At 44.2% G+C, this 27,337-nt stretch overlaps 1 protein-coding gene across 2 annotated transcripts in view; it reads right to left on the bottom strand.

Moving 5' to 3' along the window:
• LOC135916337 (uncharacterized) overlaps nt 1-27,337 on the bottom strand; it is a 415,240-nt gene that overhangs the window by 362,241 nt on the left and 25,662 nt on the right. Inside the window, exon 1 of one of the 2 annotated variants that reach the window (XM_065449671.2) lies at nt 26,204-26,308. The exons of the other annotated variant lie outside the window; for it this stretch is intronic. The gene's annotated coding sequence lies outside the window, so the exon portion shown is untranslated. Of the gene's footprint in view, nt 1-26,203; nt 26,309-27,337 lie in introns of those variants that run through there. 2 annotated transcript variants of the gene reach the window in all.

Raw genomic sequence — 27,337 nt, 5'->3', positions numbered from 1 at the left:
GTCTGGTCTGGAAATAATCGAATATCATGCAAAGAAAAATTATAACGCCGAGCAAAGTAGTGCAGTAAAATGCGTTAGGTTAGCCTTGTTCGCCAAGCTCTTTCAGATTTTATTCATTTATTTATTTTATTTATTTACATACTGCAACCCTGCTGGCCTATAGCAAGTAAACACGCACACACATTGAGTAGTAATTACAAACCTCACAGTGTACAATAACAATTAAAAGAAGAAATATGCAAAGCCACAATAACAGCTTCGGTGTGAACGCCGTAGGGACAGCATGTCTAATCATACAAATATGCTAGGGTTTTCAGGAATTCTGACAATGACAATGAAATAATACAATCTAATGTTTCAGTAGTTCAAATAGCACGCTGAAATGTTCTGAACAATGTGTTTGTTACTCATTTTCATAAGAGCACCCACACACTATTTACGCATATGCCCAAATCAAACTTCTTACCAATGGATTCCATCGCTATTGATGCAGTTGGTGTCGAAAGGCTGATTGTCATCGTAAAGGTGTCTTAATCGGCCGGTCCAGATTGTATCTCATCAAAAATGCTGAAGTGTACACAAGTTTATTCTTCACTGATACTGTCAAAGCTTTTTGAACAGTCCTTACAGACGTCTGCATTGCCCTGTGATTGGAAATAGGGTAGGTGGTCCCAGTGCAGAAATCTCGTGTTGTACATTCCCCCAATAATTACCATCCAATATCGTTAACATCCATTCCAGTAAAAATTTCAGAACATAAAGTATGCTCGCACCTCATTGAATTCCTTGAGTGCAATTCCTTCTTCAGTATTCATCAGCATGGATTCCGTAAAGCAGACTGGTGAAAAACGCTATTGCTATGTTTTACGAACGACTTGTTTATTAACGCGGATCATGACTTTGAAACTGATTGCATATATTTAGATTTTGCTAAAGCATTTGACTCCGTCTCACACGATCTATTTATCTTCAAGCTTAATCAACCTAACATAGACCCCAATGTACTTGCATGGTTTAAGGAATTTCTGTGTAACCGTTGTCAGTATGTGACGGCTAATGACTTTTGTTCACCTAATTCTGCCGTAACATCTGGTGTCCCGCAAAGGTCCCTTTTCGGTCCTCTGCTTTTCTAGATTTATAATAATGACATTCCTACTTAACTTTCTTCCTCAACTTTCCCACTGTTTGCACATGACTGTGTAGTTTACCAGAAAATTATTAACCATGCCGATTATCTCAACCTGCAACGCGATCTAGATAGGGTATTTGAATGGTACAGTCAATGGCCCATGACACTTAATACTACTGAATTTAAAATCATGCAAGATTGTCGCCACAGTACTAATCGTTGTCCGCGTACTTACTCCCTCAATAATATTCAATGACCATCTGTTGACAGTCATTAATTCTTTGGTGTCCCCATTTTATCTAATCTTTCGTGGAATACGCATGTCGAATGTGTAACTAACAATGCGAATCACACGCTTGGTTATCTGCATCGAAGCTTTTTTGATGCCCCATCGTCCCTGAAGTTGACACTTTACAAAACCTTGGTACGCTCTAAGTTAGAGTACGCATGCGTCATGCGGTTTCCTACTCAGACTACGCTCACTCAAACCCTTGAAGCCATTAGAATCGTGCAGCAAGTTTCATCTTATCGAATTATTCACGTAATTGCAGTTTAACATCTATGAAGAAAACCATAAACTTGCCTGACCTTTCGTTGCGTCGAAATTCATCTCGACTTAATTTTCACAAAATCTCTTATTGTAACAACGATTTGAAGGGGGTTCTCTCATCCACCTCCTTATGTATCTTCAAGGACTGATCATCGCTTCAAGGTGGGTCTATCGTCTTGTCGCACAAAATTGTGCAATGACTCTTTGGTTCCTAGAACACGCGTCGCATGGAACCACCTTCCCTCCACAATGATCAGCATAACTGGTGACCACGAGTTTAAGATCGCTTCACAGGGTGCCTTGTAATATTTTTTTTTGGTTAGCTGCACCTCTTGCCATTCCCCACCCCGCCCCACTCATTCCTGTAGTGTCTTTGAACCCTGAAAGTATTCTTAAAAAACAAACAAACAAACAAACAAACAAACAAACAAACAAACAAACAAACAAACAAACAAACAAACAAATAGATAAATAAATAAATAAATAAATAAATAAATAAATAAATAAATAAATAAATAAATAAATAAATAAATAAATAAATAAATAAATAAATGTCAGGCACTAAATTCCATTGTTCAATAGTGCGTAGAAAAAACTGTGTTTGGATATGTCAGTGCGCGAGTAGAATGGTGCGATGTTTAAGCATGGTGACTTCGAGTAAAGGACGGGTTGGCAATAGTTAGGAGACTGTTATTGGAGAGGTAGCATAATGAATTAAAAGAAACATATGGTAACTTTAATCACTCATTCGTCACCGCACTGGAAGTGTCTGAAGGTTAGACGCGTGAACAGCTGATGAAGGTGAGAAATCGCGGTCATACCGACGGTAAAGGAAGTGTATGGCTTTACTTTGCACGGTCTCGATCGCATCGATTTCATAATCTTTATGTGGATTCAAGACAGCAGAAACATATTCTAAAATAGGACCTATGAGCGATTAGTATGTTAGCTGGGCTTCTTCTGGCGCCTTTGTTAATCCTTTCAGTAAGCAACCCCACTTTTTTGGTGTATTCGACGAGATATATTCAATATGTTTGGATCATGATAGGTCAGAAGAAAAATTACACCCCGGTATTTGTAATGGCTCATCCTCATGAGCGAAACGTCCTCTGAACAGCAATCAAATAAAAAATGTAATTATTGTGTCTTGTTAACGTTAATGTTAATTTGCCAAGTGATTCATCATTTGTGAAAACATCCGAATGAATTGTTAAGGCAATCATGATCATCAGAAAAGGTGATTATGTCGTACAGAACGCAGTCGCCAGCGTACAAACGGACTTTAGACGCGACATTACGTGTTAAATCGTTAATATAAGGTAACGATAAAAGCGAACCGAGCACGGAGCTCTGTGGCACTTGTGACGTTATCTTATCTGGATCTGGGTTGGCAGAGTTAAAGTGGAGGAAATGTGTGCGTAAGGAAAGAAAGCTCGAAATCCATGAAACCAAAAGCGGATTATTTAATAGGATAGTAAGCTTATGAAGCAGTTTATAGTGAAGTACGCTGTCAAATGCTTTGCAAAAATGAATGAATATGGAATCCATTTGATATCCTAAATCTACATTGAGACAAATGTCATCAGCAAACTCGGTCAATTGAGTTACTGTGCTGCAACCACACCGAAAGAAATGCTGAAAACAGGCTAGAAGGTTATTGCTTACAAGAAATTCTATAATGTGTTTATAAATGATGTGTACCAACATCTTGCCTGAATTGGCTGGTAATGACATCCGTCTTTAATTAGTTGAATGTTGGTTGTCACCCGATTTGCATAGCGGTTGAACTTCAGCTACCTTCCATGATGACGGGAATTTGCCGCTGTTCAATCATGTCCGGAAGATGGTCAAGAGATACCAGGAAGACCACAAGGAATAACGTGCCTAAAATGAATGAGATATTCCGCCAGGGCCAACACATTTCTTGGTGTCCGGATTCAAGATGAGGTCCAGAACTCCCTCTAAAGTAATGCCTACGTTATTAATTGTATGTGTTGCATCATGAGCGAAGCACCAAACGACTGAGTTATCTCCATCGAAGACAGAAATGTACCTATTGAACGCGTTCGATATGACAGATGGACGATTAGTGAGTGCTATTACTGATTATAAATGAAACCTTAGGCCAGCGCAGTTTTTACATCACGCTATATCACGCTCTATCACGCTGAGATGTTCCCCATTTACGATTCTGCTGAGACAATCAGCAGCACGCCTACACAACACTCTATGTGGATATTTTCTAACGTAGCCATAAAGATAGGCTCCGTTCTCGCTGCCTCCGCAGAAGCTACAGCTGGCATTAGCTAATGAACATGCCTTGCTCGCAAAGCGCCTCGCAAGCAGGAACAGTTTTCGTTTCGACGGTTTCCCTGCTTTCGGAACAAAGAATAAGCGAATATTCCGCTCACAGGTTTCAATAAATCGCAAGCAGCCGCTTAACGGGAACCATCTAGTTAAATTTGATATTGAAGCAGCGCACTTGAATCTGACACGTTCATGCACAAATGAATAAAACGGACATACACAGGCGCGAACGTGCCATATTTAGGTGCGCTGCTTCAATATCATGGTGCACCTACTAGCCCATCAATATCTATTAGTTAAATTTGGCTTCGTTAATTACAATCAGGTGACGCCAGTTACACGTTATACAGCGGCGCGTTAGATTAGGTTGGCGGGGGGGGGGGGGTGAGAATATGAAGGGGGGAGTGTGGAAAGAGAGACGAACCATTGACGCGTGTGGTGCTCTGGTGATTTTCGCAGGATGCCTTCCCAATATTGGTCGTCTTCCCTTTTTCCTGTGATGTCTTATTAATGACTGGCGAAATAAGTTCCCTGCTTTCCAGTGCCTCTTTCTACTCAACAGGGATGAGTTCTCAAAGCTACAGATAAAGGAAAAACAAATCATTATCTGAAAGAAAAAAAAATGCAGATGTTAAACCAGGCGATCGAAATCGAAAGTTCCCGTGCTGACGCCTTTTCTTTTTTAACGAACGCGCGTTGTTCTCTCCCGTGCTCCCAAGCTCTATTCTTCTTCTCTGAATAAGTTCTGCCCCTGCCGATCCCTCTCTCACGTTCCAAGCATTCAATTGCATTCTCCCTGCTCCTGCTTCAAAGAACAAAGAGACGCTGCGTTTTTTTTTCCTGCCATCAGTCTGTTCCTTAATGGCTGACTATCAAAGTGAAGCCCGGTAGTTTTCTATTGCAGCGTTACCATAAGCTCTGCAATGCAGAAATACGGTGTCGTGCTTCGCTTCTTGCAGAAAAACACACACACACAAGAACAAAACACTGGAAACAACGTTACCATTCAGGTTATTTTGCTTGATTATTCATTTTTTTTTCTTTCAGCTACATATGCATACCTTTAATCACTTGTGAACGTCGTTTTTCGCATTTTACTTTTGATGTGAAAATCTCAAATGGCCCACTGAGCAAAAAAGCCGACATCTGTAGTCTGTAGCTACGAAATGGCGCCTAAGCTCCCATTGGCTTCGATGCCACGTCTCGTGTGCTCCTCGACGAATTTCCCTTGACTGCGAAGCCACGTCATGAGCGCGCCTCGACGGAGCAGAGTGGCGGAGAGGGAACACCTGCTGCAGTGCTTGCGCGCCAGGTGTTGCGTGAGGGGAGACGACACCGCTGCAACGCCACGTCACCTTCGCTCTCGGAAGCCGGCGCGCGGTCCGTATTTCCCTCTCTCTCTCACCCCCACTGGGCGTAGTTACTGCGCTCCTCGGTTTCTCGCCGTGCAGGACGTCAGTGGCACGCGGCGTTGGTATCACAGGTTGATGCAGCTTGCTGGCTCGGGCAGCACGTACCGCTATGGTACATCACTCGCAGTGCAAAACTCGATGCGCCGCTCTGCAGCGTGCAGTTACCCATTAATGCTTTCGCATTCATAACTCACAAGTGCTTAGGTGTCCTCCGATTTATATTATTTTCTACTCTGGCGGAATATATATTTATTCGTCTGGTGTCACTGAGCTTCTGTTCAGGTACTTTTCTCCTGTTCTCACCTGGCTTTGATTATTTTGCGCCTTGCCGCCTAGAATAGTCTATAGTCAGAGGAAAATGCTACGCGCCTGCGCGAGAACCCGCGAACTGCCTTCGGTATTGCATGTAGTGCCTGTGAAAGATTGCGGTACACTACACTTAATTGTGTGCCCTTTGGCCGTAGCATTTGCCGCTCCTGGACAGTCAGGAAGGCTACACCATCAAAATGCGTCAAAATGCCAGGAATCAAGGACTAGCGACACGGCACCGACTCTGTTTCACAGAAACGCTATATTCCGTAGTGTTGTTAATAGAAAAAGGAACCAAACCACCTTCACTAATATAGAAAGTATGTCTCAGTTTTTATTGCTCTTGTCCTGAAGCTGAAATTAATATGAACTGAGCTGACAGAAGCACTAGTACTATGGGAGACGAGATAATGTAATTTCGACCACTTAAGTTTTTTTCCGTACGCACCTAACTCAAGGAAACCGAGTGTTTCTCCCATCCATCACAAAAGAAGTGCCATCACCGCGACTGAAATTGATCGCAGCGCCACAGATCCCTGGGATAATATTTGCTGGAAACTTTGTTGCCAGCTGAGTGCCGCAGGTCGCGGTTCGGGCTCGGCGCAGGTGGCGACGAACGTTTCCTGTTGTGGAAGGTCAGCGAGGTCGATAGTGTTGCCCTAAATGCGGCGTTATGAGCTGTTCAGAGTTGTATCAAGGTAGGTTGTCTTGTGCAAGAAAACACTGCCATGTCAAATGTTATGCGTGCTGATAGGTCCCCCTTAAGGAAGAGTTGCGTTGTCGCGAACGCGTGCTGTTAACATAGCCTATAGTCTCAGCATGCCGAGATATGGCATTTCCTTTTCACCTGTGGGACACTAACGTAAGAACGCGACGTCAAAAGTGGTTTGCCATTGTAAGAGTGTAGCAAATCAAAAATACATGAAAGTAAAAGAACTATCAGCAGCTTTGTCACGAGCGTTCCATACACGGTTCAGCCTTCATGCGTACCTTGTTATCAGGTCGCAGCTTTCGTGATCCGTTTATCGTGCGCCATATCTTCGTATCTGGCATACGCGGGGCTCAATACAGTGCATCGCGTACGAAGGAAGCACTCAACTGGGAATTACTAGACATGCGCCGTAAGAAGTTGAGAATGAAGTTTTTCCATGCTATTTATTATTCAGCTGTTCGGGTTGATCGCGAAAAGTTTGTGCTAGAGCCTTTCTATAGATCCAATCGTGTTGACCATGATTTTAAGGTCCGTGAATTTGCGACAAAAACTGAATTGTTCAGAATGTCTTTCTTTCCTAAAACCATTAGGGAATGGAATAGACTGCCGAGTGATGTTGTGAGGGTTGAATCAAATGATGCTTTCTTTTTGATCTTGTAGATTGTAGATGTGCATTGCTAAGGGCTTTGCCTTTTTTTTCCGTTCTTTTTTCGTTTTTCCTCTTTTGTTATCACTTTTAACACTGTACAGGAGCAGAGGTGTCGTATGTATTTCTTCTTGTACCCCCCCCCCCCCCCCCCCCCACTGTAATGCCTTGGCGCTGTGGGTTCCTTAATAAATAAATAAATAAATAAATAAATAAATAAATAAATATATATAATTTGATTTGACGACAGCTACCACGTGGTCTTGCTGTGGCCATGCCATTTTTTATCACAGAAACCAATCGTTGCTTAAGTCTCCTGGTAGATACAAAACACACTTTTCCCTATGATGTTTCTATCGTTTTCTTGCTGCTTGTGCTCACTTGCCTTCGTAGAGCAAAGGTCGGATTTTGCTTTTCGTTCACTGTGGATACATCTGGCATACTTCGATGGCAGAGATCCGGCTCTTCGGGCGCCCTTGTGATGTCGTTTGTTGATGTGAATGACTTTGTTTGCAAGAATTGGCAGCCGCAAGGTCATTCTACGCGCAATCCAATTTACAAAGGGCAGCAGGCAAAGCAATCTCCTGACTTGTTGTTAAGGTAGTATTTTAATGTCACGAGTTCTCGTCTTCATTGCTTCAGTGCCTTAACTCATGTTTTTTTTTTGTGTGTGTGTGTGTGTCTGGTTTTTTCACCGGCCGTTCTAATGCCTAAAAAACATGCCGCCAACGACTCCCCCTGAGTACCTCCTAACCTTTCGCATCCCCAACACGCTCCCAGCCCCCGTATTTCTTAAAACTCATTTTTCTCTTTCTTTTTCTTTCACTCTCCCCCTCCCCCCCTTTTTTTGTCTTCCTTGGTGCCGCCCTGGCTTCCCCCAGCCCCTTTTTTCCCTTTTCCCCTTTTTTCTGCTTCTATTTCTTTTCTTTTCTCCTCCGCGTGCCCACTCTCACGCTTTTGTCCCCTCGTCTTGAGAATGAAGCTCACAGACGTCGGACGACAGCGCTTGTTTCCTCTGGTAATCTCTCTTTAAAACCAGCCGCCAGCGACAACACCCGCACGTGACGTCACTGCACTAACCCTTTAAAACTAACACGCCAAGGATGACGAGGCCGCCTTTGACGAAGATAGGTCCTCCTATCGAAACGTTGGCCAGCCTGTCTGAGGCACCTTATCCCTGTTTACAAACTTTATACCACAATCTCTATACTTGTCACGCAAAAAAGGGCAGGCTATTCTTGAATTTTGTTGAGCTCCCGAGTACTTAATCGGAACTGAAACTGTTGCATGTCCATTAAAACATTATTTGTAAATTTTCATTATTTCATATAATTTATCTAATTAATCTTCAACCCTTCTGCCTTGTTAAGGAAAGCAGAGTGTGAAAGTTGCGGCTCCTATAAGAGGTTTTATCATTGAGTGTTATTATAAAACATGAATAACCCTTTGACTCCTTTTTGATTTTTTCAAGGATGTCGTCTACTTTTATGTACGGCCTCTGCTTTTGTTACTTTCTTGCACGACACAAGAAGGCAAAAAAAAATGACTATTTAATACTTCGTTAACTATTGTCCGAGTCTCGCGCTCCTGTATCTTTCTACTTAATGCTCTATTTCAAACACGCAGCAGCAATACAATGAAGGTGAATGAAAAAATAAAGAAACACATGTACTGCAGCTGCTTAGGATCAACGTGCCTCCACTGTTACTAGCATCTTCTGAATCAAGCAGGAAATACAGCGGAAGAAGGTACGATTCCCAGTTTTCCCCAGGAAATCCCCAGCGGTTCTTGCTTTCCCTGAGTTTGTTCCCTTGTAGGGAAAGAGATTGATTGCATAAACCAGGGAGAACGGTTTCTCAGGAAGGAACCCTTCAGGCCTTCGTACTATTCGCACTTGCCTTCTAGGCTGCGCGTGCAGTCGTCGCGACGCTCGAGCGGGATTCACTCACTCAATAGACTGCACACCTTAATGCGTGATCGGGACTCTATTCCCTGCCGATTCTGTACAGCGAGATCACATGGCGCCTGGTTTTCCGTTCGACAGCACCATCAGCTCCACGAGTGACAGCTAGGTGCGGCACGCAATAGCTCAATCGGGAAGAGAGCTGGGGAATTGCCCTGGCGTCTTCAGATGGAGGCGCCAAAATCAGTTGGTGCGTATACAGCGGAAAGGTTCCGAGCTTGACGGTGTGAGCTCCCCTAAGAATAGACGCAACTGCAGAACATTCGGTAGAAGGCTTTGTTATTGCAAATAGATACAAACGCAACTGATAGAACCAGGGACGTAAGTGAAATGGCTAAACATAGTAGAAGGTGCGGAAACCACCACCCAGGTGATCCGCCCTTTCTCTATTGCTCTTTCGCCTGCCGACGAGTGTGCGTGTTATGTTCATCTTGTGCATAACAGGAATCGTAATAGACTTTTGCATCAGTAGAAACTATCAAATGGACTAACGATGTCACATTCAGCGAGCAAAAAGAAATGACACGTAATGTGGCGACAGAATAAATGTGTTGCGGTCAGCTGTTTTAAGTTACTGAGCAACGACCACCAATTACAAAAACGACGTGATATGGGTAGGTCAGATAGAATGCAGATAGGTAAATATATCTGCATTGTGAAATGTTCAGATTGTGTCCATATCTCTGCGACAAGATCTCGGAAATGGATTATCACACTTGGTACTCGTCGTTATACCTTTCATGATGCGTGAAAAGTATATGTAGCGCTCATAGCTAACCCGTGTGAGTATTCAATTACCAACAAGACAAATTATCTATTAGCTCAATATCATCTTTTTGTAGCCGCACATTTGCGTTCGTCACGCCGCGCTATACCATATGGCATTTCTCCTTTGCGTATAAAAGTTAAGGTATTTTGTTCTTCCCTCTTTACTTTCTTTTTGTAGCAGTTCACAGAAATGCTTATCTGTAAAAGTTTGTTTTAAAGAAAATGCTTTCTTGATTATGTCCTGCACGAGAATATGGGTGCAAGAAGTAATAAGAATATACGACCGGAGGGACGTAATGAAAGATTCGCTGCATTTAATACCTGAACACAGGCTGCTTTACGTTTTATCAGTTATTGAGCAAGTTGAACAAGCACATCGAAACGACGAAATAACGGTGAATATTTATTTATTTATTTATTTATTTATTTATTTATTTATTTATTTATTTATTCCTCAAATGCCCCTGGAGAGGGGTTTTACATTTTTACAGAGGGGTTGCTTCAAAGGAACATGCGTTCTATGGCAGTCCTGAACGCAGTCGCACTGGAGTGGTCCGCCGCTTCTTCAGGCAGATAATTCCAGCCTCTCACTGTACGTGGAAAAAAACGAATGAAGATGGGATGATGTGCGCGCATGCGGGGCGTACACTGACTTTGAATGATTGCTCCAGGATGAATGGCGGTGAGCTGGCGATATGATGCTGTTACCAATCGGGGCGTGATAAAACTTGTGATAACTTGTGATATCTTGTGATATCAGTGATAACTTGATTTGGTGAAGTCAGGCATAGTGCAGCGTATCAAGTGTGGCAGCACAAACGACCCCTGAATACCGGACGCCTGCGACGTCAGCTTCCTTTCAAAGCAGCTCTGCCCAGTGCTTCAAGAAAAAGGCGCAGGCTTTTCAATTTAGGAGGGAACGCGCACTGATTAAAAAAGAATTTCTGCTTTCGTTTTGCAGTATTGTATAGCACATTTGAGTTACCGTGAAAAGAGGCTAAGTATTGTATTGCTCATGTGAAAAATATGAAAAGATCATTGAATCGAGTTCGCGGCTGCGTCATGCTTTCGTGCTGGACAAGTAGGAGAGAGAACATGCAATTTAACGGAAGGCGAGGGTCGAGGACGGGCTGACTAGGTTGGGAGCAATATTATTCTGTGTTATTTCAACTTTAGAAAAACGAAATCTTAGCACTCGCGAGCAGCAATGCGCAGCTACAACAACAAAACAAAAAGAACGTAATGAATATCTCAAGAACTTGGAAGTTGACATATGTACTAGAGGACGATCAGAGATCCAACAGCGCGAGATAGCTGGATGTGCTCCTATAGTTGGTCGCACAGCTGTAAAGGCCAAACTGCAAGTACGCTTGCCGCCGCGCGAACGCTCCCGCCCGCGCGTCTTGCGTTCGCCGCGCCTCGCGAGGCATGGCGGTTTGAAACTACAAGTGGCGCATCAGCGCGTGCCCACTAGGTTCACTATTTTCGCCTTGGCAGACATCGTTTCCTCTCTTTGTGAGGCAGCCTGAACACCGATATTTGCATGGAGAAGATATCTGTGCTCGGGCGGCGCTTCGACGCGTACGATCTGCCCTGCACCACCTGCGCATACAGCGAGGCGCGTGAGTGCGAGATTTCGGGCGCCGGCACACGTACGTGTAGTTTGGCCTTAGCCCTTGCTGGACCTGAAATGTACAGTCCGACAACATAAGATCAATATTCAAATCGCGCTAAATTCTTGTGTTTTATGGGTCGAAACCACGATCTGATTATGAGGCACGCTGTAGTAAGGGGCTCCGGATTCATTTGGCAAGCTGATTTTCTTAAACGTGTACCCAGTCACGGTGCACGGGCTCTTTTGTATTTCGCCCCCATAGAAAGGCACCTGACGTTGCTAGGATTTGATCCCGCAACCTCGTGCTTAGCATTGCGACGCCAAAACTGCTTAGCAATAACGGCTGTCTTTACATCGCCTTGAAGCACTTACTAGGCCATGTTGGCAAGCAGTGAAACACTGATGAAACAAAGTTTTAACATCGCGTATGAAGTTCATGTGCGTAAAAAATGCAAGCTCGACTATATAAAGAATGTCCTAGCAAAGAATTGCACTCAGTATTGTATTATCTGGCTTATCACACCATTAAAAAATTGCGCAGACTCCGTCGATGATGATTGCCAACCTAAGCGAATGGCCGAGAGCTTCAAAAGAGCTATTCGCTTTATAAGAGGAAAGATGTGCTCGAATGCGTTTATTTGTTAGTGAGAATTTCTAGCTAGTCTTTGTTGTTTCATAAAAAAAAACCAGTACACTTGTAGGGCTAGTACAGGCGACCATACATATTAGCCGACTCGACATAATTGTGCTGTCCCCAGTGGCGCGAGCTTCTTCCAGAGCCCTCCCTGGTAGCCGCGACAGGACTGTTCTGCCCGAGCGTCCCTCCGCGGCATCTGAACCTTCAGGCGCCCCAAAAGCGATAGCACGTGCGCCCCAACAGTATGGTTTGCACGACATCACGCGCCCTTTGCATGAGCGCCATTCTAATGTCAGTGAAAGTCAGATCACCGCGAACATCACGAAAATGGCCGAAAGAGTAAAAGAGCGGAATTCGCTTTAAACTTCCACAGATGTCGGTTACACCTCCGGCTCCGCACTCACATCGGTGACAGTCATGCTACGACTGTCGCAATCGCACCCAACTCTCGGAATCGTTTGATGATCGAAAGCTTCAGGGTGTGTACCTGCGTGCAGATGACTTTGGTTCGCTCCTTATGCATATTTATTTAGACATTCTCTTCCTTCCTCAGTACAACATGGTAACTCGGCTGCATCCGGTTAGCCTTCCTGCCTTTTCCTTATCACTTCTATACCCCATACAATCCTGTGCAATATTATCAACTAAATGCAATGGCGAGAGTTCCTCAATCTATATAAATGCGTGCATATGTGACAATGACGATAACTGCATAATGACGGTACGACAACGACGAAAATAACGAAGAAACACGCGGTGGAGTATCTTAACGCATGGAGGGGCCCTCTCATCTGGATTAGCTCACTAGGCATTCTGCCAACCAGGTATTCCCAGCAGGCATTAAAAAACATGTCTCCCACAATCTTTGACCACAATTCAGGACATGTTTAAAAGAGTGACCATCTCACAATGTAAAAATAAAAAAAGCAAAGTAAAACAGCATTGTTGATCTATTTTTTCCCTGCCCACTTGTATTGTGTGTGCGGAAATGATTAGACATCAAATGCTTTTGTCACGAAATGCGCAAAGTAGACACAAGAGAAGAGTAATCCTGAATAACGAGTTGAACGTCAATGTACAAGGTGCATGAAAGAGAGGCAAGAAAGTTATTTTTGTATTCCCAAAAGAAGTAATAAAGTGTGGTCCCTTGCGCAAACACTGCACCTAGAGGTTGGTGGAGTAGCTGCATCTGTAAATACATCTATAACAAAACAGAGCAAATATTACCGTTTATTGTTCCTGTGATGTTCAGCTCCTGCGCAATCTGAAAACTGCACGGCATTTTTCTTTCGCTCCTGAGCCATACGTGTAAACTAAGACTAGCATCTGCGCACTCCTAATTTTAATGCCGCCTGTTCGCAGCGCTTACAAACAAACGAAACCTAATCATCTTGTAGCGTAATGCCTCATTACCCGCAATTCTTGCGGCAGCAACAAATACGCCTTTAAAACATTGCCTCAACAACATATTATAATGCCCAAATAATTCAAAATGCAACAAGTAATGAAAACGCGATAAAGGATCGGTAAACAAAAGCGCACCATTGTTGTGAACCTAAAACCGTTGAAAAACTTGTCCTGTTTACTGTCTTGCTTTGTCCATCTGCAAAGGACTAACGCAGGCTTGCAGGGCTCGTGCGCAGTGGCTGTTATCAATATCTGTATTGCTAAGTGCACTCAAGAGCGCCCCTTAATGACAAGAATGCAAGGCATGGCGATCCTCGTTGTTCGCGCAGATCGTGTTTTTCAGACTCAATTACAGCAGATGGTTCCTCATTCCGTCGCTCGCGGTTTTTTACTTCTTTTAGCGTTAATCTGGCACAATCGTTGCCGTTTCTGTTAGATTATACATAATGCACAGTCAGACTGGATCCTGTACTTTCATGATTCAGCAAGTGATAATACCGCTTCGATTACGCTTTTTTATGGCTTGTGCAGTGATTCCTTGCAAAAGTTTTAAACTGGTCTTAATATTGCTATTGAGCTTGCTACTCAGTGGCCGATCTTGCTGTCTCGTTCTACCGAAAGTAAGATATTTTGGAAAAAAAAAATGAGGCCGTCTGTCATATCATGAGCGTCATCTGTATGGATGTTCATTATCCATTTCCACTTTCCTAAAAAAAATTGATTCTGGAATTTTACGTGCTAATGCCACAATGCGATTATGAGACACGCCGTAGTAGGGGTCTGCGGAAATTTCGACCACCTGGGGATATCTTTAACGTGACCCCAGTGGGCGTTTTTGCATGTAGTCCCAATCGATATGCGGCCGCCGCGCCCGAGATTCGATTCCACGGCGTCGTGCTTAGCAGAGCAACATCATAGTCTTTAAGCCACCACGGCGGGTACACTTTGGTATGCTCTTGAAATTTGAAAAGCAATAAAGAATGCAGTTGTTAGAATCACATTAACACGAGGTGCCCACAGGTAAAATAAAAAACCTGATTTTTCGTAGTTTTTCTCAGCCGCTCTTGCTAGCGTGGTGAGCTTACAGCGTGGTGAGCTTACACCATGCACAGTGCATGGTGTCAGCAAGTATTTCTTAAGGTTCGCTTCACCACCTGCACCGTTACATATCACATCTTTTTGTTTCCACTTATTTCGTTTGCCAGTGTGCACCCATTTTCTGAGCACCATGTCCAACCTGCATAGTAGTCGCATTGAGAAAAATGTTAGAATGCGCTTTTCTTTCCCTGGCACGTACCCATTCATCCCATGGCGAATAGCATAAAGAATGCGCGGTAAACGGGCAAGTGCCTCAGTGATGCGCTTCGCAAGCATGACGGGATCAAATCCCAGCCGCGGTGGCCGCATTTCTATGGGGCCGAAATACAGAAATGGCCGTCTCCCGCACCTTCGGGACACGGTAAAGATCTCCTGAAGGCCAAAATTAATTCTGAAACAATTCTGAGTCCCCTAATACAGGGTGTCTCACAAGGAAGCCATGGTTTTGGCACGTAAAATCCTAGAATTAAATTGAATTCAACGCGCGCAAATCAGTAAAAGTGCAGCTACGAAACTACCAGCGTCAGTGTGGTACCCAACCAGACTTTGAAAATTTAGCAGTTAGGGATTTCCAAGCGTCCCAAGCAGATAAATAAGAATGTTGAAGAAACCACCGAAACTTATCGATTGGCGGACAGCTATGCGAATGTGGCTTCAATAGAGCTTTCGCAAGGAGCGAACTACAGGATTTCTTTCGCACGGATTGCGTTGAATTGTGCTATACATGTCATTTCGGTTGTCTTATTGGGTGACATAACTGTCATGGTGACCTCATTCCTTGTACCGCCCACTAATTTAATTGGTAACATAAGCTTGTTTTGTTATCCATATGTTAAAGAGACCCTTTCATTGCCTACACTCCTTGTATCGCAGTGACAGCAGCTGCTGTCTGCTGTTGGGTAGAATGGTATCTCGGCAGATGTATTAAAACGATTAGCATTATTTGGAAATTTTACCGATTTAGCGATATGGTTGCATCTAACTTCTTTTACGCCGCTCGCCACTGGAAAAAAAAAGGAAGTACTCGAAATTTTTTCGGGAGCTGGGCGGAATTGAACCCACGTCACACTGGTTCCTCAGGCCCATCTGGTCGATTCTTTAGCGCGCTGCGTCGCCACGTATGCTTATTTGGCTTCAGTGCCACGGTTTATGCGCGCGGCCAGAGAGAAAACAACTCTCCTCATTCGTACGTGCCAGCTCAAGACGCGGACGGAGGCTACGCGTGGACTTAGCGACGGCGCCTACAGATGGCGCCGCGGAGCCAGCGGCGCTTTTGTGTGAGACGGGAAGCATTTTAACGACAGTGTATCAACGCCGGTTGGACGTCAATTCGCGGCACGGGCAGTAGCTTCTTTAGGCGGGCGACGGGCACTCGTGAAGAAATTAAGTATCGAATGTGGCGACACACTAGCAAAGAGAAGATTGACCAGAAGGAGTTAAGAAAAGACGCACAAATGAGAGAGACGGTAAAATGTGTCACACAAACATGCAGGGCGGTCTCAGGCAAGATAGCTGGCTGGAAGCTCAAACTCAGCTGAATGAGGAAGCTATTAGCGTGTACGCTTTGACCGATACGCATCTAAGGGATTTGGAGCAGTCGCCTGTTATTGACAATTCCGTATGGGAGGGGTGCAACCGAATGACCACGTCGAGGAAAGGCGGAGCAGTAGGCCTGCTAGTCAAGCGAAGTATGGAGTGGCAAATAGTAAAAGAGACATGTAAGGTGCATTTATGGATCAGCGGCACATGAGAAGACAAAAAGACGTGGCTGCGATTAGCCTAACTATGGACAGGTACTGATAGCAGAGATAAAAATAAAGAATTGATTGATTGCATTAGAAGCAATATTAATGAGTTCAAGAAATCGGGCCAGGTAACATTATTCGGGGATATGAATACGCTCATGGATGATTTAGACGGATATATTGATTATAGCAGTGCTCTAGGGGTGGACCTGGGCAAAAAAATTAAATTAAATTATGGGGTTTTACGTGCCAAAACCACTTTCTGATTATGAGGCACGCCGTAGTGGAGGACTCCGGAAATTTCGACCACATGGGGTTCTTTAACGTGCACCTAAATCTGAGTACACGGATGTTTTCACATTTAGTCCCCATCGAAATGCGGCCGCCGTGGCCGGGATTCGATCCCGCGACCTTTTGCTCATCAGCCTAACACCATAGCCACTGAGCAACCAAGGCGGGGGTGAACCTGGGCAATGAACAGAAACATTATAGCAGTTAAGAGGACAAATAAGTGTCATGGACAGGTAACGTCGATATGCGGGAATGGGCAGTTATGTATCGATTACGCCTTAGTCTCAGAAATAGTTTACGAACGACTAGAACAAATGGTGATAGATGAACTTGGAAAAGATAACCTGGATAGCAATCATAAACGTTTAACTTTAAACTTTCGGATAAATAGCCAGGCAAAACACGATACCAATAGTATCAGAATTTCTAAAAAAACGAATGAAAAGCAAATATAAGAGATCGCGAAAACATAAAGAAGAAAATGGAGGCATCCCCTACAATGGTCTCGGAATACAGACGTGATGCAGCAGGAGATAAGGCAGACACGGCAAAAAAGTTTGTTGGATTGTAAAGAGGAAACTATGTAAGTGATCGAACAAAGAAATGAAGCAATCTTTAGAAGATTGTAAGCACGCGTCAAGGAACCATCCATATGCCAAAAAGTTCGAAATACACGAAGAGGTGCTCCTTAGATGGAACAAATACCGAGGAGACGGAAGGGTAACGAGTGAGCTCGTGCAAGAGAAAACTAATTGCACAAGTGAACGTTGGGTGCATAATATTGGCAAAAAAGATGAAGGTGCACAGAAAGATTTGGAATTACGTAAGAACACTCGATGCTCCAACTAAAGAGGCAGAGAAAAGGATGCATGGAAAGGAAGGTAGCTTAACCATAAGTAGTTCCGGTTGGCTACCCTGCACAGGAGGAAGGGTCAAGGGGGATAAAAAGAGAATGAAAGTGGAAAGGGGACATAGAGACAAAGAGAAACGAGCATGAACAAACCACGCACACTATAGAGTGGTAAGGGGCGGCGTTCTTATAGCCTGTCGTGAAGCCCCGTAGACCACAGGCACCTTAACAGCGTGAGTGAGGCCTTCGGCGCAGATGTTCTTTGGGAGCACTAACCTAAAGCTTTCAGTTCTGATAGTGGACGATTGTTCAACTGGTCCAGTACTCTGCACATGGCTTGTCTTTGAGCAGTATATCGCAGGCAGACACAGACAATATGTGTGAGCGTCTCAGCGCTGTTGCATGTGTCGCATGTGGGGCTGTTGTCCATTACAATAAGGAACGCATATGAGTTCGTAAATGCAACGCCTAGTCACAGACGGTACAGCGTGGTCTGTTCATGTCATGGTAACCCAGGCGGTAGGTGTATCCGTATGTCCGGAGACAACAAATGCAAACGACACATGGTGAAAACGTTCGAGTCCCACAGGGGAAAAGTGCATTCACGGCACACCAATCGCAGCCCAGCCGCAGCGTCTGTTCACGAAAGCGTTCACTTTCATGTGCAGATCAGGCGGCTTCATCGGCGTGGTCATTCCCGCTGATGTTGCAATGCCCTCAAAGCCATTTAAAAATCATGTTGTGTCTCTTGTTATGGCTGCAATGATATATGTGTCGAATTTCTGAGGCCAGTTGTTCATTGGGTCCGTGGCGCATTGGGCTTCGTATGTACAGAGGGGCTGCCTTGGAGTCACTAAAGACTGTCCACTGTTGTAGTGGCTCCTGATTAATGAAATCAAGTGCAGCCCAGAGTGCCGCATGTTCTGCACTCGTCGATGTGGTCACACATGCAATTTTAATTTGATTTCTTCACATTTTGCCGGGATGACGACTGCAGCAGCAGAGCTGTTGAGTTTTGCCAAACCATCTATGTAGACATGTTGCCGGAATCTGTGCACGTTGTGAATGTGTTCCAAAGTTGCTTGCTTCAAAGCTTGTAAAGGCGCTCCAGCTTTCTTTCTTTTGCCTGGAATTGTCAATTGCATTTAGGGCCGGTGGAGACAATACAATGGGTCGGACAATCGTGTAGCAGGCGCAAATTTTGATGGCAAGTAGTACTGCTGTCTTACAATACTTTTGGCAAAAGTTGACTGTGGCCTCCTTCCCGGCAAGCAAGCAAGCAAGATGGTGCAACGGGATCCGAGTCAGGTGTCGGGTGTGTGCTCTCAGGACATCTGTATCAATCAATGACGTAGTTTATGGGAGACCGACAGAAGTTCTGAGTGCTATGCTTGCACATTATGAAATTTGCGGATATTTGCAGTGCTAGTATTTCCCAGTACAGGTAAGCTGTACCGCAGGAAGCCCCAAAACAGTGCTTTATATTGTTTCAACATTGATGGTACTGTTGCGTCCCATGATTTCCCGTCGAGAAACGTAAGAAGGTCCACAATGGCGGCCAAACGCTTTGTCATGTGCGAGACGTCAGGGCTCCAAGACAAGTCTCTATCAAGAGTGACGCGAAAAAATCGGCGCATTCGTATGTATTGTACAGTTTGGTCAATAATCCGAAAAGCATACAGGGCCATCGCTTTGCGAGTAAAAGCAACGAGTACACATTTCTCAGGTGAAAGCTCGAGGCCTTGCCTTCTTAAGTATGTTGATAGGGCCGTTGAAGCTTTCTGAACTCGTGCGCAGACTTGTGCACGTGTCACTCCTGAAGCTCATATGCGAATGTCATCTGCACATACGGAGAGCTGAAGGGTTTGCGGTGACGAATCGGTGAGACCGACGATTACCAGGTTGAACCGGGTAGGGCTGATGTTTTTGCGACTGGTGTACGCATACCTATGCTGAAATATATAAAAAGGCTGGAGAATTTCAAATAAACTTCCAGTTGGCCGTGAGCGCTTGTCCGCGGTATTTCTTTCCTCGTGTCGTTGTTTTATTCACGCTGTTCAACTTCAGTTCTCAAGCAGTGATTTGGGCTCGTTGGTTCTAAACATGTATCAACTTCATGTATTCAGTTCTAAATATGTATCAACTAGCCCTAATCAAGATCTTACCATGGAACAAACTACCCTACAATATCAGATCAACAACATTGTTTCGTGCATTCAAACACTCTTCGTGCAGTTGAACTTAAATCCCAGTAAGGCTCGAAACATTTGCGACTATGTGTGTTTCAGGCCTGCAACTAATTACTTATTCAGGTTTTCCTAATTGCTTTACGTGTCTTTTTGAGACTTGCTAAAGTCGCAGCTTTGCTTGTTCTTGCTTTCCGGTGTTCCATGACACGTACTCTGTATTCTATTCTTTTCCGAATTACAATTTTGCTAACCCGCCGTGGTTGCTCAGTGGCTATGGTGTTAGGCTGCTGAGCACGAGGTCGCGGGATCGAATCCCGGCCACGGCGGCCGCATTTCGATGGGGGCGAAATGCGAAAACACCCGTGTACTTAGATTTAGGTGCACGTTAAAGAACCCCAGGTAGTCGAAATTTCCGGAGTCCTCCACTACGGCGTGCCTCATAATCAGGAAGTGGTTTTGGCACGTAAAAACCCCATAATTTACAATTTTGCTATGTATCTGCCTTGTGTTATAATTTGTAATATATTATCTTTAAAGGTCTTTTTGATCCCTTCATGTGCCTTGTTATCAACTTACCAAAGTATTAGGGTGTTAATTACTGTAGTTTAGTTGCTATCCTTTGTTATATGTCCCTCTTAATATGTTCTGTTGTTAATTAACGCTTTAATGAAGTACCTGCTTTGTGTGGCCGTTATAGTATTATCTTAATATTTTTTTATTAATCTACGGGCCCTCTCACGATTTCGAGAGGAGTTCCGGGTCCTGTCTGTATATAATATTCTTCGTAAATAATTACGTTTAATAAAGATTTGGTTGATTCATTCTTGACACCTTTAGATATCCTTTTATAGAGCTATATACCTCCAGGCTTTCTAGATAGGTCATGGGCAATTGCTCTCATATATTTTGCAGTGAAATTGACGTATGCGGACTATGAACATTATCACTAATTTTTTTATATGTGTAAAGAGCAAGGTTAATAATGGGGTGGTTACGAAGGAAGAAATTGATTTTCGTTAAAATTTTAGTTGAGGGATGTTTCGTTGCTCCTGCAAGAAAAAATCGCTATCATGAATGTAACAACGAACGCAATATGGAAAAGACGAGTCAATAGCATCTCACGACCAGAGAATATATAGAGACTTCTGACGAAAGCTTTCTGCAAGCAGCGCGAAGAAATGATGTTGCGCGACATCAGCTTTCTCGACATACCGTTCATCATGGTCTGCTTAATTAAAGAACGGGTTCGCTCTTCCCGACTGAAGCTTCAGGAGGGGCGAAACGCATCATGGACGTGATAAATGGACCGGGAGAGAAAAGCGGAGATGCCTCCCCTCGACCGGGAGCGCCATCTTGAGGCAGCTACTATTGTGAAGCATACCAAACTAACATGTGGGAAGTACGGTCAGATTGAGTTCTTTTGCTCATTCCATAAATAAGGCAGGTGCAGGGCACATTATTCTGAGCATAATGCGAGTGGTGCAAGTAAACAGAACATGCAAAGGCCGGCAAGAAATCATTCGTGGTGCAGCTGTGTCTCACGAAGCTTGAAAATACGACGACTGCAAAGGGCACGGATCCAGAGTACTGAGTCCGGAGATTATGTCCGGAAGGTAAAACACACACAAAAAAAACGAAACAAACAACGAAACTCTTAGCTAGAGAAAGAAGAAGGAAGAGGAAAAGAAATACAAGGCAAACATGAGCAAAGTGCAAGGCTACGGACACTCTGCGCTGTAATGATATTCGTCCATACACCATTAACTTAAGTGTGGCCCTAATGAACAGCACTCCCCTACTGGCGAGATTCGCTTCCCCACACCGTATTAAATGCCTTACTAATTATGCGATATCTCACGCGTGATCCCTGCCTTCATCTAGAGCACGGGATCGCCGTCTGTCGTAACCCTCCCATCTTCCTCATTTGCTTATCGTTTAATTTTTTTCGCTTACATGGCAAACGGATGTGTGGGAATTGTTTTATGGCAATATTTGTATGCAACGACTCGGGAAACACGATTGTTTTTATAGAAATATATACACTGTACGTTAGCCACTTTTGGAGCGCCTATTTCTTACTAACCAGTGTACAACCTAGAATAATAAGCGTCTCTATGTTATCCTGCGTTAAGTTACAGTTAATAGCCACGCTAAGCAAACATTTACAATAAGAGTTATCTCAAGCAAGTCGCTTACAAATTACGCCTGCGTCTTATACAGAAGTGTGTAGAAGTGAAGCGTGTAGAGGTGAAGTAGAAGTTAGTGTCTTATGTAGAAGTACGTAACCTAGAAGTACGTTTGGCCTGTTCTAAGTCATCGCACTAGAAGCGATGCATGACTCGCAGTAGGGAAGAATTAGCTGTCTATTTTAGCGGGACATTAGCATTGCATTTATGGAACCCGTCACTCGGAAGACGTCGTACAGGGGTTGAGCACAAGATGGCCTTTAAAAACTCGCCCTCCCTCTCGGTGTCGCTAGCCGTCCAACGCGAGGCCTGTGCTTGTAGCCTACCATGTAGGTTACACGCCTACATGGTAGGCTCACGTAACGTCATTTCTGGGGTGGGTCAGGCATGGAATAATAAGCGGCTACGTTTGCACATCGCTACAGGTCGGAGTTTGAAAACAGACGAAACAATAGGGAGTTTCAGAAATAGCGCATACAAGCATCTTTGCATGCCCAAAGCACTACGGCCCTGCTTGCGTTCTTTCGTACGGCCGGCTATTTGCGCCCCCTACCTTTGAGTGTGCCGAACCTAAAGTTCCCTAAATTAGTAAAGATGGTTGAAGTGGTAAGAAAAAATGGCAATAGCACCATTAGCTTTGCCAGTTCGAGGAATCTCATGTCTCGATTTTTGCCACGTTGTTCACTGCAAATTTGAAGGTAAACCAAAAGCAAAGTAACAAAGGTAGGGAGGATTTCTTTCATGGAAGAGGCTAGGTAGTAGTGTTTACTTGTATTTCTTAGTTGAGAAGTCCTCCAGGCACACAAATGACTTCTTCAGTGTACCCGTGGGTTGTTCGCATTCTTTAAACGAGCTTGCTCTTTCTCCTCCCCTTTCTCCTTTTCCCCTACCGCAGACTAACAGGCCAGAGACAAAGATCCTCAGGCCGGCCTTTCTGCTTTTCTCAAATTAAAACATTATTTTACTGGATGAGCACAGATTGCATTTCTGACACACTAGAATTGACTTAATCAGACCTTTGCCAATTATTGCTGCTGAGACTAACTAAATTTGCGTTGCTGCATGCAATTTGTCAGTGTGAAAACACAGGTGTACTTAGACTGAGATGCACATTAAAGAATTCCAGGTGGTCCAAATTATTCTGAAGTCCCCCACTACGGGGTGCCTCATAATCAGCTCATGGTTTTGGCACCTAAGACCCTGTAATTTAATTTAGCCATTTCTTCAAAAGAAAAAGAAAAGTTATGGCCCTCCGAGGCATCCGAAAAGAAAATGAATATCATGGCGGTTGTACTCGGCCACCATAGAATCCAAACTGTAACCCACAATATAGTATACAGAAAAATGAAACACGAACGGAAACAGCAGCAGAGCCAGGATGAGTTATGAAAGAGAACTACAGAGCTAATAGAAGTTTTGCCGGAGCGACTCACGCCATAAATAGAAAACGTACGCCAGTCAGCCGCAGGTGTCTCTTTTTTTGCATGACAGAGCTGATACAGCGGTAACGGCTTGGCTTCTCTCTCAGTTGCACCACAGACGAGGAGCTATTTCTGTATAGCTTGACAAGAGGCAACGACAATACAGACATGCTCGTGCCCCAGCTGCGTGCATATTTTAGAGAGGTTCTCTTTCATAGTGATGTGTGCTTCAGAGAGTTGGCCTGTTTCGTCAGTCTACGCGTCCATGTGTGGAGTTACAGAGGTTGTTCTCACGAAGGGCACCAGCTGTGAGTGGCACAAAGTCTGAAGTGAAAAAGACCGGAACTCTCGAGGGGCTCTCCTGTCTTCTCAAATTAAATATGAGTCGAGAATTGTAGCTCCATTTTACATCGCAAAATAGTTGCAATTATATGAGTGTAGCCTGAACTGGGACATTTCATAAGTGTTTATACACTGAGTCCATATCGGCTGGCTTAGTTCAACATTCCGATACCCACAACTCATTTATATGCATTTATTAAACAATGGCTTAAGGCGCAGGGCCGTGCCTAGAACCCGTCACAGTGGTGCAAAACTCTGTTGTCTAGGCTTCCGCGCGCTCAAAGAACTAACGTGAAAGCGGGTGAATCGAAAGCAATTCAGATCACTCATAGATCCCACACCATACCATATACGAACAAAAGGACCGGTCTTCATAGATGATCCCATTTGATGATACGCTATTACGGATTTCGGCCGTATTAGGCGTAGAGCTTCTCTGATTGCCAGCCCGTATATTCTATTCTTTCGCTCGAGAGATCCTAACGAGGAGCCGCATCTCTAGACGGCGTGAGAACAGCACAGCCGTTTTTCATTTGTAGTCGGGACCATTCCTCGCGAAAACATTTGATTACAACGTATGAAGTCGATGCTTCAGTTCCTCACAAGAGGTTCATAGCAGAAAGCTTGTTTTCTGCTGACACCGGTTGGCTTATATGCAAGCAAAAATAGGACATGTCGAGACAGTAGCAGGTCTGTAGGCAATTTTCCCGTTACACCATTGCGGAATTCATTGGCGGAGTGAGTAGTCGCGGACGGAGAGGGAGGGTCCCACCTGCCAGGGAACACTGTCCAGGCTTCTCTTGTCGTGGATACGTCATCTCACACTGTCTCGACGTGCCAAGGGATGCATCTACGTTCTTTTGGGCATGGATCCCGCTGACCCACTAGTGCCTTAAGTACACGCTGCACCATTCATGCATGGTGTCCAGACCTTCACGGCGGCTCTAGGGCAGGACAACACCGGCAATCTTGCTCAGGTCATCGCAATGCTATCACAACAGCTACACAATACTGCGAGCTTCTTTTATTCCGGCATCCGGTGCACGCCGCACTTAAACCGCTTGCCGAGACGGAGCTTCCCGAGCTCCACGGCTTTTCCCAAGGCCCTACCGTCTAGGTCCGCACCCTCGAAGACTCTTGGCTAGAGACTCTTCAAAAATCTCGCGGGAAAGTGCCTCCGAGGAGCAGCTTAAGCCTGGCATCACTTCCAAGGCAGCACGTATCTTACATGACTAACCTGGAGTGCGGCTGTGACATCTGCATTTGCAGCAATCCACGGGACTCACAACGCTCGTTTCATAGAAATGCAGTCGAGGCAGCAAACCGAGAGCGAGAACATCGTAATCTACATCTACGACAAATTACGACTGTGGAAGCTTGCCGCACGGCGTGGATTTCTCCGGCAGCCAAGCAGTACGTCGAGGCCCCACACGTTTTCAAGTTCCAGCGATCGACACACAGGGCGAAAAATCAACTGCGGCGCGTTCCAGCATGAAGCGCGTAAGTGGAGATACTGTAATTTTGTCGCATACATTAATTCGTATTTTTTTTTCTGCTAGGAGCGCTTGACGTGGCTAAATATTTTATTGATAAATCTACATATAATAACCTGCAAACACAGTGACTATCAAATTTTTTTACAAAATATGGAGGTCATTGTTTTTATTAGACTTCTTTTGGAAAGTTTGCGCTTCCTTACTTGAATAAATATTTTAAGACCTCACTGACGTTCCATAAGCAGTAGCTCATTAGTATCAATAGCAGCCCGTTTATCGATTCAAATTATACGGCTGTAATATTTCTGAACAGGGTGGTTGTTTCGTTTGACCAGCATCACGCAGGTTCTTTTTAATTAGATAACAATAATAATATCTGAGCCAGTTTATGCCTCCAACATTCGATAGCCACCACCAAGCGAACGTGTTTGAAGACGATGAATTTTATCAGCGGTGGCGTTTCACTGGTATAACGGCTGCACGGCTTCCATTGTTAGTGATCTTCAGCGTCTGGACGCGTAAATGAATGACCTAACTATCGCGAAAATTCATCGCTGGAACCGAGCACAGTCTTTTTGTAGACTACCCATGAAAGTGGATTAACCTTACAGCCACTGGGCGTGGAAACGGATGAGTAAAAAAGCACTGTTCGCATTTTGAACTTTGAATCGCTTTGCGTGTGAGACGCAGGAAAAGATTCCTGTAGTCGTTTTTAAACAATGGAAAATAATAACAATTACAAAGTTATTGTCCTACAAAGGCAATTCAAGGGAGGCTCTTGTTATTTTGCCACGTTCCTAAATTTCTTAACACGGAGTAGAGCATAAATAATGAATAGTTTTGGCTGTTTCTGCATAACCGATACAGTGCAATAAATTCACTGCACATTAGTGTCAAATATACTTCCACTGATACAGTTAGATTCATTGCATTTGAGACAGAGTAAAATGGCTGTTTATTACCTGGCATCTGGCAGGAAAAATAGCCATCAAATCGAGGCTTCACTAAGCGCAGCCCATGCAAAGAGTGATTTGAAAGACACGCGCACGCCAAACAATGTTGCGTGTTTGATTTTCTGTCATGCAGCGTTTTGTGTACTGTTCTCAGTCATATATGAATCAATAACTTACCCACACTTCCACCATAGTAATTGAGGCTCTTTTTCTTTCAACTCCAGCTCCCAAGACGCTGCTCATATTTGGTCGCCCCTTTGGACTCTATTGTCTCTGGATGTACAAGTCAACAGTGAATGTGTCACCCTGGAAGTAACAACAAGAGCCAGAAACCTCACAAGCTATGTTTCTGAACATTTCAACTAGAACCGATATTCATTCAATTATTGGAGTAGCTATTGTTTCACCATTTGTGCTTGCATATTTGTGATGGTGTCATCCTTTCTTTTTCCAGGAAGACAGACAAAAGATAGATTATTGGTCTGTAAGCTATTCGCGCCAAGCTATAAGAAGCTCAACGGTGAGCTATACAAAGCTATAGCCGACAACATACGCAGCACATAGAACCAGCAATAACAATCGGGAAACTTCCGATACAGAAAGGCGCGCCTCGCACTGGGCAATAACCTTCAACAATTGTGAGCAGGCGAAAGACGGTCACCGGGAATGATAAATGTCTACACCCATGAGCAAAAGTATAGGGAGCAGAGATTGCGCGCTAAAACTAATTTTCTCCTCTGTCTGTGAATACAAGTTGAAATTAACGACTGCAGTCTGAACTTGGCACTCGTCCGTAGCCGCTTATGAGTGTTAATTACAAAGAAATTCTGTTTTTTCGGCGACCTTGTTGTCCGTATACTTTTTCTTGTGGGTGTAAACGTCGCAATAATCGGCGCAATAATGATAGAAGAGCACTCGAAATATAGGAGGAACTCCTAATATGGAATTATTAATAGTATACACAGAGGTCGATAAATTGAATGGAGCTGAGCCTATTCTCATTCACAATGCCGCAGTGTCCTTATAGAGGATAGATAACTTCCTGAGTTTAGTGCCAACGTGAATGAATGAAAATATTGTGTAAGTATTCCTAATAGAAAAAAAAAGAGATAAACTCGTGCGCCTGAGGAGTGAGTGACCATTAGACCACTGCACCTGCCGTTTTTTCTTGGTCCATGCCCGAGCTCGGTCCATGCATTATAGTGCCATGCGCTAGCCCACGCAAGCCCGATCCGGTGATTTCAAACCTGGGTGGTATCCGACTCGGACCCGAAGAGACAGCGCAGTCTGATCGAAGGGGCAGGCGGAAGG

Source organism: Dermacentor albipictus, chromosome 5 (assembly GCF_038994185.2).
Source record: "Dermacentor albipictus isolate Rhodes 1998 colony chromosome 5, USDA_Dalb.pri_finalv2, whole genome shotgun sequence".
Lineage (NCBI taxonomy): Eukaryota > Metazoa > Arthropoda > Arachnida > Ixodida > Ixodidae > Dermacentor > Dermacentor albipictus.
This window is presented reverse-complemented; position numbering and strand designations above follow the sequence as displayed.